We start from the raw sequence: 12,041 nt of genomic DNA, 5'->3' as shown, positions 1-12,041 counted from the left end.
CAGGTCCCCCCTGCCAGTTGCACACCTGCACTGCCCCCATGGCAACTCTTGCACTCGGGGACTGTTTCTGTATCCCTACAGCCCCTACTAGCACTTGACACCTGATGTCTGCACTTACTCTTGCACTTGCCACCAGCTGGCTGCACTTCTTATCCTATTTATTCTATTTATTATCCTCATTAATTCACTGTTCATCCCAAGCACTTTTCCCCTTCTCCCCCTCCACCGCACTTGCACAATCTCAATGTCACCTGGCCTAGTAGGATCGCTGTCTGTCTTCCCTCTGTTTCCCCTCCGTTGCCTCGTCGCGCCTTGAAACACTTGTGTATAGGCACGTTATAAACTCCATATCATATCATAACACTTACATGGATGATGAATCAAAAGGCGCCAGTCTGATAAGTACAAAAATACTCTCATTTATTACACTATGGCACACTTTACACAATAAAAAAATTAAATAAAATAGAAATAACTCTATATGTATAGATACCACACAGTTTGGCGACCTACTATGGGTTTCTTACTACTTTAGGATTTGACACAGATAACACACAATATACTGTGATTGGTTAAGTATGGGGAAAAGCTATAAGAACATCAAATACACAGATCTTATGACTATAAAGCAGCTCAAATCAGTGTATCTTAGCTTAATAAGTCCAATCCCTATCTAGTAAGAGTCTAACAGTCTCTTGAGGTGCCCCAAAAGATTATTTAGAGTCACAGTCGAGTAGTACTAGGAGAGGCCAACCCGATACAGATTTCAGGACAAAGAAAGCAGCACATTTAGAGCCAAAAGTATGTTTGAGGATGTGACTTAAGTGGGTCAAGTAAAAAAGTAGGTGTTGTAGAAAGCAGCTACCACCCCTAGGTTCCAAGGAGACTTAGCATGCACTGGCCTGGTCACCACCAACCTGGGTCAGTCCTGGATAGCACTAAGGTAAGCAGGTCTTTGCACCCAATGGGGATAGAGGCAGTCGAAGAGATAAGTGATCTCAGTGTTCAGTCGACAAAGGCACTAACACCTCTAGTCTGTCAAGATTCACTGTGGAAGACGACTTGCCTCACCATCGTGGTAGTAATGCAGGGTCATAAGGTCACAGGTTTGAGGGTGTACACCAGTTGTTGTCTTCCAGCTCCTCAAGATACCTGGGACGGTGGTGGAAGCACCCTGGATTATCCCCATGTCACAGTAGAGACCATAATAGAGACAACTGGATGGATGCACATCTTGCATTGACCCTGGACAGGGTCAGCAGGACCATGACGACTTGGTGGTTGGAAATCGGGTTCCTGGCAGGCTCCTCATCTGGAAAAGGTCCGCACTGTAGAGTTCCAATGCTGCAGCAAAGCACTGAGGATGCCCATGAAGATTCCTAAATCCAGGCTAAATAGATGTCCTTGCAGGAGAGCAAAGCTGGTACTGAGTGTTGTGTCTGAATTGTAGGGAATTGTACAGATGCAGGCTCAAACAGCCTGCAAATGGCAATGAACATTGAGCAGGACAGCTGACTGGTTGTTCCCGTGCCAAAGGGAAGGGGGCACCTTGCCATACGTCTATTCTGTCGAGCAGAAGGTTGAGGTCAGAAATGCAGAGTGTTGGCAGAGCCGACGGTGGTTCCTGAAGCAGTCCTCAGTCTTCGTCTTCAGATCTTTTCCAGATCCATTGACCGACTTGTTTCCTGGGCGCAGTCCCTCTCCTTATATCCAGAAATGAAACTGGGGGTTAGCCCGGACCTCCAATAAGGGACTTTTCAATATTCAAACGTGGAGGTTGCTGTACAGTAGTGGACAGCCAGCCTCCCGAAATCTTCTAAGCAACAGCCATGCCTCTGGAAGAATGGGGCTTAGGGAAAGATAGCCCCCCCATTTCATGCAGCTGAAACACACTGGTCATCCGTCCTCGGCTTTCCAGGCAAAAGCCTGCAAAGATGTATGAAGAAAGTAGAACCTCCTCCAACTGGAAAGGCAGAAGGATGGACAGCAAAGGCCATGCCATCTTGAACAGGACTTAAAACACAAGGAGTAGCCATTTACAATACATGATCTTCCTAAATAACGTATAAAATCTAAAAAAGCAGCATGCTATGCTACATCCAGAAAAGAGGTAACGAGGCATCAAATGCCACTACCAATTATTTAAAAAGTTATTCCTCAAAATCTGTTCCCTACATCTATGTAATTGTCCCTATAGAGAAAATCTCGCTAGCCCTTAAATTGTATGTTGTCCCTAGAGGGGCGCTGGTGTATTGCCTATATAGGTAAAGGGATAGCAGAGATACCTTACCCTAATCTCTCTCACTACTTTCCTAAATTGCTATCATCCGTACAAAGATTTTTTTAAAGCAGTGGGAGTGTGACACTCACTGTCTCAACACCCTGCCTGCTCGTTTTATAAAATGATGAAATGTCAACCACGCTCACTTAATATTCTGTGAGTCGTGTGAGTCAGGGCATCACCCTGGCTCCTGTTCTGTCAACCGGTTTCAGCAGGATTCAAAATTCTTTTACCGCTTTCTTCAGGACTAGACGCTGTGGCTTTATATGGCACAATGCACATTAACAGGGAAATTATAATATTGTCTGTTTTTCATTTCCAAATTTCTTGACTGGAACGGGCATCTTCGATTTTTTCATGGGAGGTCTTAGGCAAATTCTCCCAACCCTGTAGTGTGGGTAAAGAGAGAGAAAAATGCACGTGTCAGGTGCCCATCTCTATATCTATTCTATTCCCAGTGTTTATATCATAGTACCAGCAATCTTACCTGCGTGGGAACTCCCACCAGGTTTCGAAACGTTCCTATGTCTCAGTCGTGCACTTGTATATTCCTGTGGGTACAGACTCCTAATACATATATGTAACATGGGATCAGTCTTCTTTATCTACTGACTACATGGTAGACATATTGGGGTCATGCTGTCTCACTTACCCCTTGTCCCCTTATTTTTGTATGAAGGGGTGCTATTCCTCCTTATGAGGGTCAGTAGGTCCAAACCTTGGCTATTCTGTCCTCCAGGGTTTTGTTGTTCATTTTATGTGGATGCATGCCCTGCCTATAAATCAAGAAAATAGGGGATTACTCAACACCTCATCCACCTCCTCTGTTTAGCCGGAGCTGCATATATCCTCAGTATCATATAATGACAACACATTATGGTCATTCTACTCCACATTCCTAGATCCAGCTTGATGGTATGTACTGGAAGTATATATATCAGGCATCCTGTGTTATCCATCTGTAGCGCTAACGTTGCACTTGTTTTTATCCGTCTACCGGCAATATTCATGAAGTAGATTGAAAATAAAGTAACATAGCTATCACCAGTGTTTTAGGTATCACATCCTCTATTGCCCCACTTGTTTTCTACATGGCATCATAACGAGCCGTTATTTAGCTTGTAATGCTTTTGTGGCTCAGGGTTGTATATACCAAAGTGCTAGTACTCCTTGGGCATACTGTAAGCTAGAGGACAGCTAACTAGAGAGCCACCTCTGCCCGAGTTGTCCGATATTCCGGGCTAATTCGTCTCTTACCTCTGCGTTCGGCGGTGTGTATTAAATCTCGTCCTCACGCCATCCGGACTGTGTAATGGCCACAATCTTGAATGTGGCTGTTTTTAAATCTGGCCATTCCTTCCTTCGATCCCTTTCTATTGCTAATGTTTTCATGTTGTTATTCGCTCCGTAACCTGTCACTTATGTCAAGCCAAGATGTTAATAGCACAGTATTCCATGATTACTGTACTATTGTTCATGTCAAACCTAAATTTCATGGCCAACACGAAAGTAATTGTTCTCGCTTACGTTTCTTTATAGTCATAATTCCCTCCCATGAGATATATGCTGTGTATTTCAGGATTAAGACACCTGGTCAATTACTGGTAATTACTCTCATTTACATTTCTTTTCAGTCATAATTCCCTCACATGAGATATATGCTGCGTATATCGGGATTAAGACACCTGGTCAATGTTTTGTGACAGGGGGACCTTGGCGCTATGTAGGGGTTATGAGATACGTCTAGGAACTAATAGTTTATAGCTGGCCAATTCCCTATAGCGTAAGGGTTTGGCACTGTGTCTGGGTTATAAGGTCTGTCCCAAGGATGGTACATACAGTGCTTTGTAGTTCGCTAATGTGTAACCCTTTTCAAGGATTAGAGCGGCAGACAGCTTTGTGTCTACAATACTGCCAAGGTTTGCCAGCATATCCCTTCATTTAGTCCTTTCAAATGGCTCTTCAGTCTAAAAATCCAAAATTGTTCCCTTTTCAGAAGGATAGACCCCATATTTCCACCTCTTTTGGGAACCATCACGTTCTTCAGGATCGTCCAACTGATGTCATTTTCAGAATGCCTCAATTGTTAAAAGTGTTCTACAAGAGGTGCAGTAGTGTGTTTCAGTCTGATATTAGATCTGTGGTCCCCAATTCTTGTTTTCACTACTCTGGTAGACATCCCAATATAGATCTTCTCACAAGAGCACTTAATCATATATACCACATTAGTGGTATTGCAGTTTGTGAACACTCTTTGTTCCCACGGCGTATTCCAGCCAATTTCAGTGGCTGTTGTCAGTTTCGTAAATGGGCATGCTGTACATGTCCCACATGGGGCATTACCCTTAACCTTTGGTAGGTTTGAAAGGGTATGTTGATTCTCAGCTTGTTCTGCTCTTTCTCTGTAAGTATGCACCAGGACATCCCTAATATTTCTTCTCTTTATGGCAAAAAGTGGGACACTAAGTGTATTATCCCCTACATTTTTTGTGTCAGAATGCCTTGTGCAGCACAGAGCATGATGGATACATTTATCATAGATACCAAAATTGTAGGCTTGAAATTGAATAGGAACCAAGTTATGATCAAAAATGGTTTGGTCAGTAATTTTGTAATTTGTTGGCCATTTTGGTTGGGATGAAGTCAGGCAAACTCTAAAATGGTTGCTGGGCATACAAAATGGTGGAATTCTGCAAAGTCATACTGAAATAATTCTGTCATAAACAGTTAATTGAAAGCGCAATATATGAGGACATACTGTCTGGACTTCTTGGCAGTAATTTTGACATTGACGAGCCGGGGGCAGCCATGTATTTATTCAAGGAAAGATAGTAATTAGTACAGACAGCTGGTCAGCTAGCAACAGTTGTTGGGTTCACAGTCAGTGCACACAGCTGATGCCCATACTTGGACTCCTGTGACAGGGAGACATGGTGATGCCTGCCAAAAGTACCTTGAGGTTGCCGTCAGAAATGTTCTTTTTTGACACATCAAATAATTAATTTTAAAGGTCAAGAACCTGTCACACAAATGTAATTAGCCTATATGCCAATTGATGTCTTAGGGGCCTGTGAGTGGCAGTTAAGCCAACGAATCACAGGCGCATGCGGATTTGTCTTTAATTATAAAGACCAATAGAAAGGGTTATTGCATTAATTATTATATTACATCAGTTTTGAAACAGTATATAAGGGGGCTAAATTCAGAGCTCAATTGATTATTGTCGGAGGTCCTGATGTATGCTGTCTGCTGTCTCCTGGCTTGCTAAGAAGAATAAAAAGATGACTTTGAAAATCAGCCTGAGTCTCTGGTTGCTTACCTGCTTGGTCTCCAGCCCATCTTCCCTGATCCAGAAGCGGCAGATCCTTAGAGAGGGCACTGGGCCCATATTGACAAAGTCCTGGCAGGTGAGTACACCATGCAGCTGAAAAGGTATAAAGATTCCTGGCAGGTGAGTATATCAGGCAATCTGTAAAGTTACAAGAAATTCTACAGAAAGACTATTACAGAGCTTATTGCTTAAACAAGAACTTTGTGAATCCAGTGAAGACACAATGGAACAGTTAGCTAAAGAGACAATGTTGCCATCCAATTAAGAATCCAGGGGAAGGGAACCACCCTCTGGATCCAAGGGTCTTTGCCTTGGAGAACATTTTCGTTGGAGTCATTCTTATACTTTTAGTTTTGAACACTTTTACCAACATCAAGTTAAAGACATTTACTTGCACCCCTTTGCTGTTTTGTTTATAGTGTGAGGGTCAGGATAGGACATTTTGGACACACGGATGGCTTTTCAGTTACTTACATCCTGACACAGACATATTCTTCGTTTTTGGTTTCTAAGTAGGGAAGTTCCTCTTTAGAATAGGTCCAGAGAGGCATTTTCCCAAATCATTTTTATTTAATGATATGATATATGATTGTTATTTATAAAGCGCTTAATACCCAGAGGTTTCTAATCGTGGACCCAGGAATCGAACCTGTGTTGCTCTGTGTCACCTTGCTTCCAAGGCGAGCACGTTGTCCCTCAGCTATCCTCCAGAGAGGATGTCTTTAACCAAAAACATGACAACTTTGTGTCTGGCTTTCACTTACGACCCCTCACAATATCTACAGATCCCTGACAAGTTTTTGAGCTCCACCAAAGATGCTTGATGATGGACTGTGACCAATTTAAAATGTTTTCTGAACCCTTTTCCTTTCCCAGCAGCTGTTATTTTTTTAGATATTGATTTTGAGACATGCCCTATACCAAATTGATGCTTTATGTGTGGGAACTGCTCTCGCATGGCTTTTGCTATTCCACGTTCCTGTCAGTAGCTGTAAGGTCTCTTTGCATTCTCCTGGATTTCAGAACTTCAATGGATTTAACAAAACTATATTTCTCCATGGCAACAGAAGATGTACATTAAGACACTTGCACGATGACTGAACTCACAATTTATTTTGCTTTCCATATCTTGGAATTGGTAAGTGCAGTATTTAGCAGAAAAACCAGGACTGCCACACTATCCATCACTAGCAAGCCTGAGCCTTTTTCCTTCGAGAGAATTGTCCATTGATATCTGTTTGAGATTCCGGGCCTGGCTAATAGTGGGGAACAATAAATTGCACTGATATTTGTTGTATGTGGTTTTAGCAAGGAACTCAAGTCCCACAACCTACAGAAACATGACATTTTACTGAATGTTGATCCACTAAACAGCAAAGCAGATGAGCAAAGTACATTTCCAGCATGCACTTTCCCAAGGATAGGTTGAGCAGACCATGAAAATGTGTTGTGTTGGTGGGCACAGCTACCCCTGATATTCAGAATGGTGCCTTTGACTACAAACGTAAACTACATCAATGTCTCCCCACAAATCCTACTTTGTAATTTATGATCACATTTAATCATTTTGATCATCTCTAGTAGGCAGCAGTCGAGTACAAGGTATTTTGGCTCCCTTAATATCCATTCGTCCTGTAGTACAGTGGTTGTGATTTGATGGTGGTGGACAAATCCTCCACACTTGGAAGAGCGAAGTCCAGATCATGAACACATTCGATCAATTCTGAAGATGCTTCAGTTTTTTCAGTCTGTGATATTTCCAGATTTTCAGCATGCATTGGGGAAACAGGGAACATTGTCTCTTTCTTTGATTGACATCTTTTAGAGGGTGTGGATTGTGTGAGTGTGTTTGTAAGTAATTCTGAAACATCTTCTGTGTTGTCTGCATCTTCTGTGGGATGTTCTGTAGCAATGATCCATGGTTACTTTCCATAGGTCACTGGTGACATTCAGGTCAAGTTCTGGCCACTGGACATCTGCATCTGGACTCTGAATCTTGAGATGAGCAAGCTGAGCCTGAAAATGTAGTTGCCTCCAAGTGACATTGGTATGGCAAGCAACATCATTAGTTTGTGGTGTGGTCTGTTTCTGCTTCTCTTCTTCGTAGGCAGCTAATCGATAACAAAATGCATGTATAGCACACTTACAGAATATATGAATTACAACCTTAAAATGTAATATCAATTAAATAACTTGTAAAAAACAAAAGCCTGTTTGTCATTTACCCTTGTTTTCCTAGTGTGACTTGATACAGTCAATCTTGATTTGCTGACTTCAACACACAGCTGACCAAAGAGAATTTTGAAAATGTATAAACCAAGCATTTTACTTTTCCATTTCAAGATACATATATATAACAGAACCTAGTTTCTATATGGAAAACCATTATAACATAATAAAAATGTGTATAACTGGTCTTTTACAATATCATATGTATATCTTGGGTCCATGGGCCTCATTACAACTCTGGCGGTAGCCGTGCCGGTAAAACCGGCACGGCTGCTGCCGCAGTTGAATTTTTTCCGGCACCCGTGAATGGGCAAGAACCGGGTCATGCTGAGTTCGGCGGACACGGTAATTGCCCATTTGCGGGTGCTGGAAACAAGGGACTCCCCATCCGCATCGGCCCCATAGGGCTGAATGGGACTGGAGACGTCGGATGCAGCGGTGCATTCAGAGTGCTGCTGGTGCGTCCGACGTGCTGTGCTCGCGGATGCCAGTCAGCCTGCCAGGAAAAACCTGGCGGGCTGACAGGCACGCGCGTGCACAGCTCGTAGCATGGTGGTCCGGGAACTACGGTACTGGCATGCTTACCGGTACCGTAGTTCCCGGACCGCCATGCTTGTAATGAGGCCCCATGTGTCTCGTCAATCTCAGCCACTTCAGAAGCACCTTGTACATAACACATCAACAAAAATAGTTCAATAGTTAAACAATTTTATGTTAAAATCTTTGCTCTCAAAAAGCACATCTTGAGAATTTCGTTTTTTAGGATTGTCGACTTTACATCATCAGTTAAACTTTGAAAACAGAGACAGTAAATCGATGGAATACATTTTTGAGTGAAACATTAATGAAACTTACATTCTTAATAAGATAAAGTTGAACACTGTGTAGATGTAACATTTTTAAAAAAAATATTTGAAATTGTACATGGTGAGCTTCCGAGATGTCACAGGGAATTAGTGTGAGAGCGAGTACATTGTTGCCACCTGAAGTATGTTGCGATATTGTTTTGTACCTATTGAGCTTTGGGTAGGCAGCAAAAGTTTATTAACAGATACATTCTCTCTAGGCTGGACTATTGCAACAGCCTCTTTCTTAATCTGCCTGCTACTACTCTCCACCCTCTACAACTCATCCAGAACAGGACTGCGAGACTTGTCCTTGGCCTCAAGCCCAGAGATCATGTCTCTCCAGGACTGAAATCTCTGCACTGGCTCCCAGTGGCTGCGAGGATTAAGTTCAAAACCCTCTGCATTGTCCTCAAGGCCTTCAGGGGCCTGGGGCCTCAATACCTTCAACTCTCTCTTCATAAATATCTTCCTTCTCAAGCTCTTCTCTCATCCGCCTCCAACTCCCTTAGGGTCAGTCACTTCTCCAAGCAACGATTTGCTGGTAGATCTCTTTCTTCGGCTGGGACCTCCCTCTGGAACAGCCTTCCTGCCTTCATGCCTTCCTGAAACTTGAGGAAAACCCTCTCCGGTTCCCAAAGCCCCTCAAAACCTTTCTCTTTGCTTCTGCTTTCTCTCCTCCTCTCCCCTGCTGAATCCCTGACTGAAACTGTACTAGTTACCTGTCCACCCTCTGATCCCGGCCCCAGGTCCCCCACTGCCAGTTACACACCTGCACTGCCTCCCTGGCAACCCCCGCACTTGGGAACTGTTTTCTGTATGCACTTGACACCTGATGTCTGCACTTACCCTTGCCACCAGCTGGCCCTACTGCTCTTATTGTTTTATTCTATTACCCCATGTCCTGCACTGTCACCACCCCCCTCCCACTCCGCACTTTTCCTCTCCCCCTTCCCCTGCACTTGCGCGATCTGAATGACACTTGGCCTAGTAGGATCGCTGTCTCTGTCTTCCCTTTGTTCCCCCTCCCTTGCCGCGTCGCGCCTTGAAACACTTGTGTATAGGCGTGTTATAAATGCCATATCATATCATATCATAGACCATTCAGAGAGTGAAAGATTCCATGTAATTCGTCTACAATCTAAAGTTATTGTGATGATTACTGTCAATGTTGCATGTGTGTGGGCGATTGAGACAACAAGTCTGTTGATTGAATGATTTGCAATTTGTCGAAATTATTATACATTCTAAATAAATAATCATGTTTCCTATTCATTTTAAACAAAATATTATTAATCAACAATTATTAATATCATTCAATACATTCTCACGTCTCATACCTCATCCTCCAGACCGGTTGCAATAGAAGAATAGTACATTTTAGGGGAGTTTTCCTAAAGTCCCAATTCGAGGTAAGACTTTAGTAACCTATCACAATGCTTTGTAGATCACCAACTCTTAGTATCAGACTGTACTACTGCTGGATTGACAGGGCAGTCCGGCTTATCTTAAGAGGAAGATGTGAGCTGTAGGAAAGTACACTGAACCCAATTAGTACAGTATATCAAAGAAAAGCGTGCACAAAAGGTTATATTAAAATATGCACACCACCATTGCCTGAATCCATAAACAGGCAGAGTGCACGCCCATCACTGCGCCCCCTTCACCTACCATTGTGGGACCTGGAACCGGGATGTTTACACCACTCCCTAGTCGAAGTGGCTATCCGCCAACCACATCCAAATGCTTGCATCAGAGCGTCAGACCCCGACTTGTATCTCCTAGGTTACCTGATGACTCGCTCCCACTGCATATCAACATTCACCATGTCTCAATAATGCTGAACTCCCTACTGTCATTATGTCCGATGCAGTATGTTGCTTCCCAACTACCTGTAACCGCATGTTTGATAGAGCACCCCATACCATGAAGTGAGCTTTCCAAATTGTGCACCCAAATTTATGCCGCCACTTAACTACCTGTAACCTATGTACTATGCACTTTCTGTAACTAGCCCCCAGATGCACCAGGGTTCAGGGCGCTGAAATAAATGTAAAACAATTTAATAGATTTATTATATTTACACATGAATCACTTTAAATTACAATAAACCAAAACACATAGGAATACTTTAGAATACTCTTTAAAGGTCACTGCTTAGTTTGTAGTTGCCCGCGGTTACATTTGTTACAGCTTTTGACAGTAATGACAGTTCTATCATATTATCAGTAGTAATGCGCACTTGCGAATCTTAGCAGAAATACATTAAAGACATTTACTGTGCAAACACGTGTAAGATAGTGACTTTTGGGAAGGAAAATTGTTGGATAGTGCAACAATAGCCGTTCTTAAGGTTTTAGAGGCGTTTCTACGCACAGCAAGTCTTTTAAGGTCCAAAACGCAACCCTAGATAAAGGTAGTTTGGAGAGGGCTCAAAGTCTTGAAAAGCAGCAGAATACAAACGTTCCTGTGGATACTTTACAGTCTCTAGTCTTTAAGATGTAAGAGGACACAATCAACGTTGGAGACCCTGTTAAAGGACTCGCTAAAGGGACACAAGCAGCGACATGAGTCGGAGGTAAGAGGGGGGTACCCCGGACACCTCTATATGCACTCCATAACTCTGGAGTGACTTCACCGATCAAGGTAAGCAATACCTTTCTCCCCATAGTACCTTAGGTTAGAAGTAATGTTTGTGGCTGGATTCTCCTTGATGTGGCAGTGCTAGACCTGACATTTGGATTACTTGGTCTGATGGCGAAAGGCAGGACAATGGATGGGATCTCTCAGCAGCAGTCTCGAGGGAGGACCTCTGGCACGGCTTTCAGCAACTTCTCTGGTCATGCTACCATTTGGCCGCCTTTTCTGCAGCACCAACAAAGGACGGGATTTGCCCGGTCCATCTTATTCGCTTCTTACAGTCCTGCACTCTGCTGATGTAATCTGGATGAGTTGGATAGGATCTCTGGAGTGTTCTTGAGGACTCAGCAAAGACTTGGACGAGTTTGGCCTTTCTACATCGATCCACTCGTAATGGGCAGTGGGTCTCCTGGTATTGGGGTTCAGCAGCTCTGGAAACTCACAGGACCTCGGGAGATGACTCAAATCCAAGTTCATCTTGGGACTGGTTGTTCCCAGTAGTCAAAAAGAAGGAATCCTCTTCGGAGTTCCTCTGTCACACAGAAAACTGAGTCAGGACAGCAGTGGTCAGTTCACAGTGTTACAAAGGGTCTGCAGGCGTTTCTGGTAATCTTTTTCTTCGGTTACTTCAGTTTCCAGTGGTCGACTTGCCTTTCAGCTCAGCAGCCTCGCCTTTTGTACAGTTCTAGCACACAGTCCTCTGCAATCTCTCTCA

The 12,041-nt window shown here is 43.3% G+C and overlaps 1 long non-coding RNA gene across 1 annotated transcript in view; it reads left to right on the top strand.

Moving 5' to 3' along the window:
* LOC138504712 (uncharacterized) overlaps window positions 1-7,787 on the top strand; it is a 293,421-nt gene extending 285,634 nt beyond the window's left edge. Inside the window, exon 3 of the long non-coding RNA XR_011279919.1 lies at window positions 7,548-7,787. This is a non-coding gene — a long non-coding RNA (uncharacterized lncRNA). The remainder of the gene's footprint in view (window positions 1-7,547) is intronic.
* The last annotated feature ends 4,254 nt before the right edge of the window (window positions 7,788-12,041 follow it).

This window comes from Ambystoma mexicanum, chromosome 11, assembly GCF_040938575.1.
Source record: "Ambystoma mexicanum isolate Mex_15411 chromosome 11, UKY_AmexF1_1, whole genome shotgun sequence".
In the NCBI taxonomy this organism is placed as follows: domain Eukaryota; kingdom Metazoa; phylum Chordata; class Amphibia; order Caudata; family Ambystomatidae; genus Ambystoma; species Ambystoma mexicanum.
Note: the sequence above shows the minus strand (reverse complement) of the source record. Positions and strands in the feature narration are given on the sequence as shown.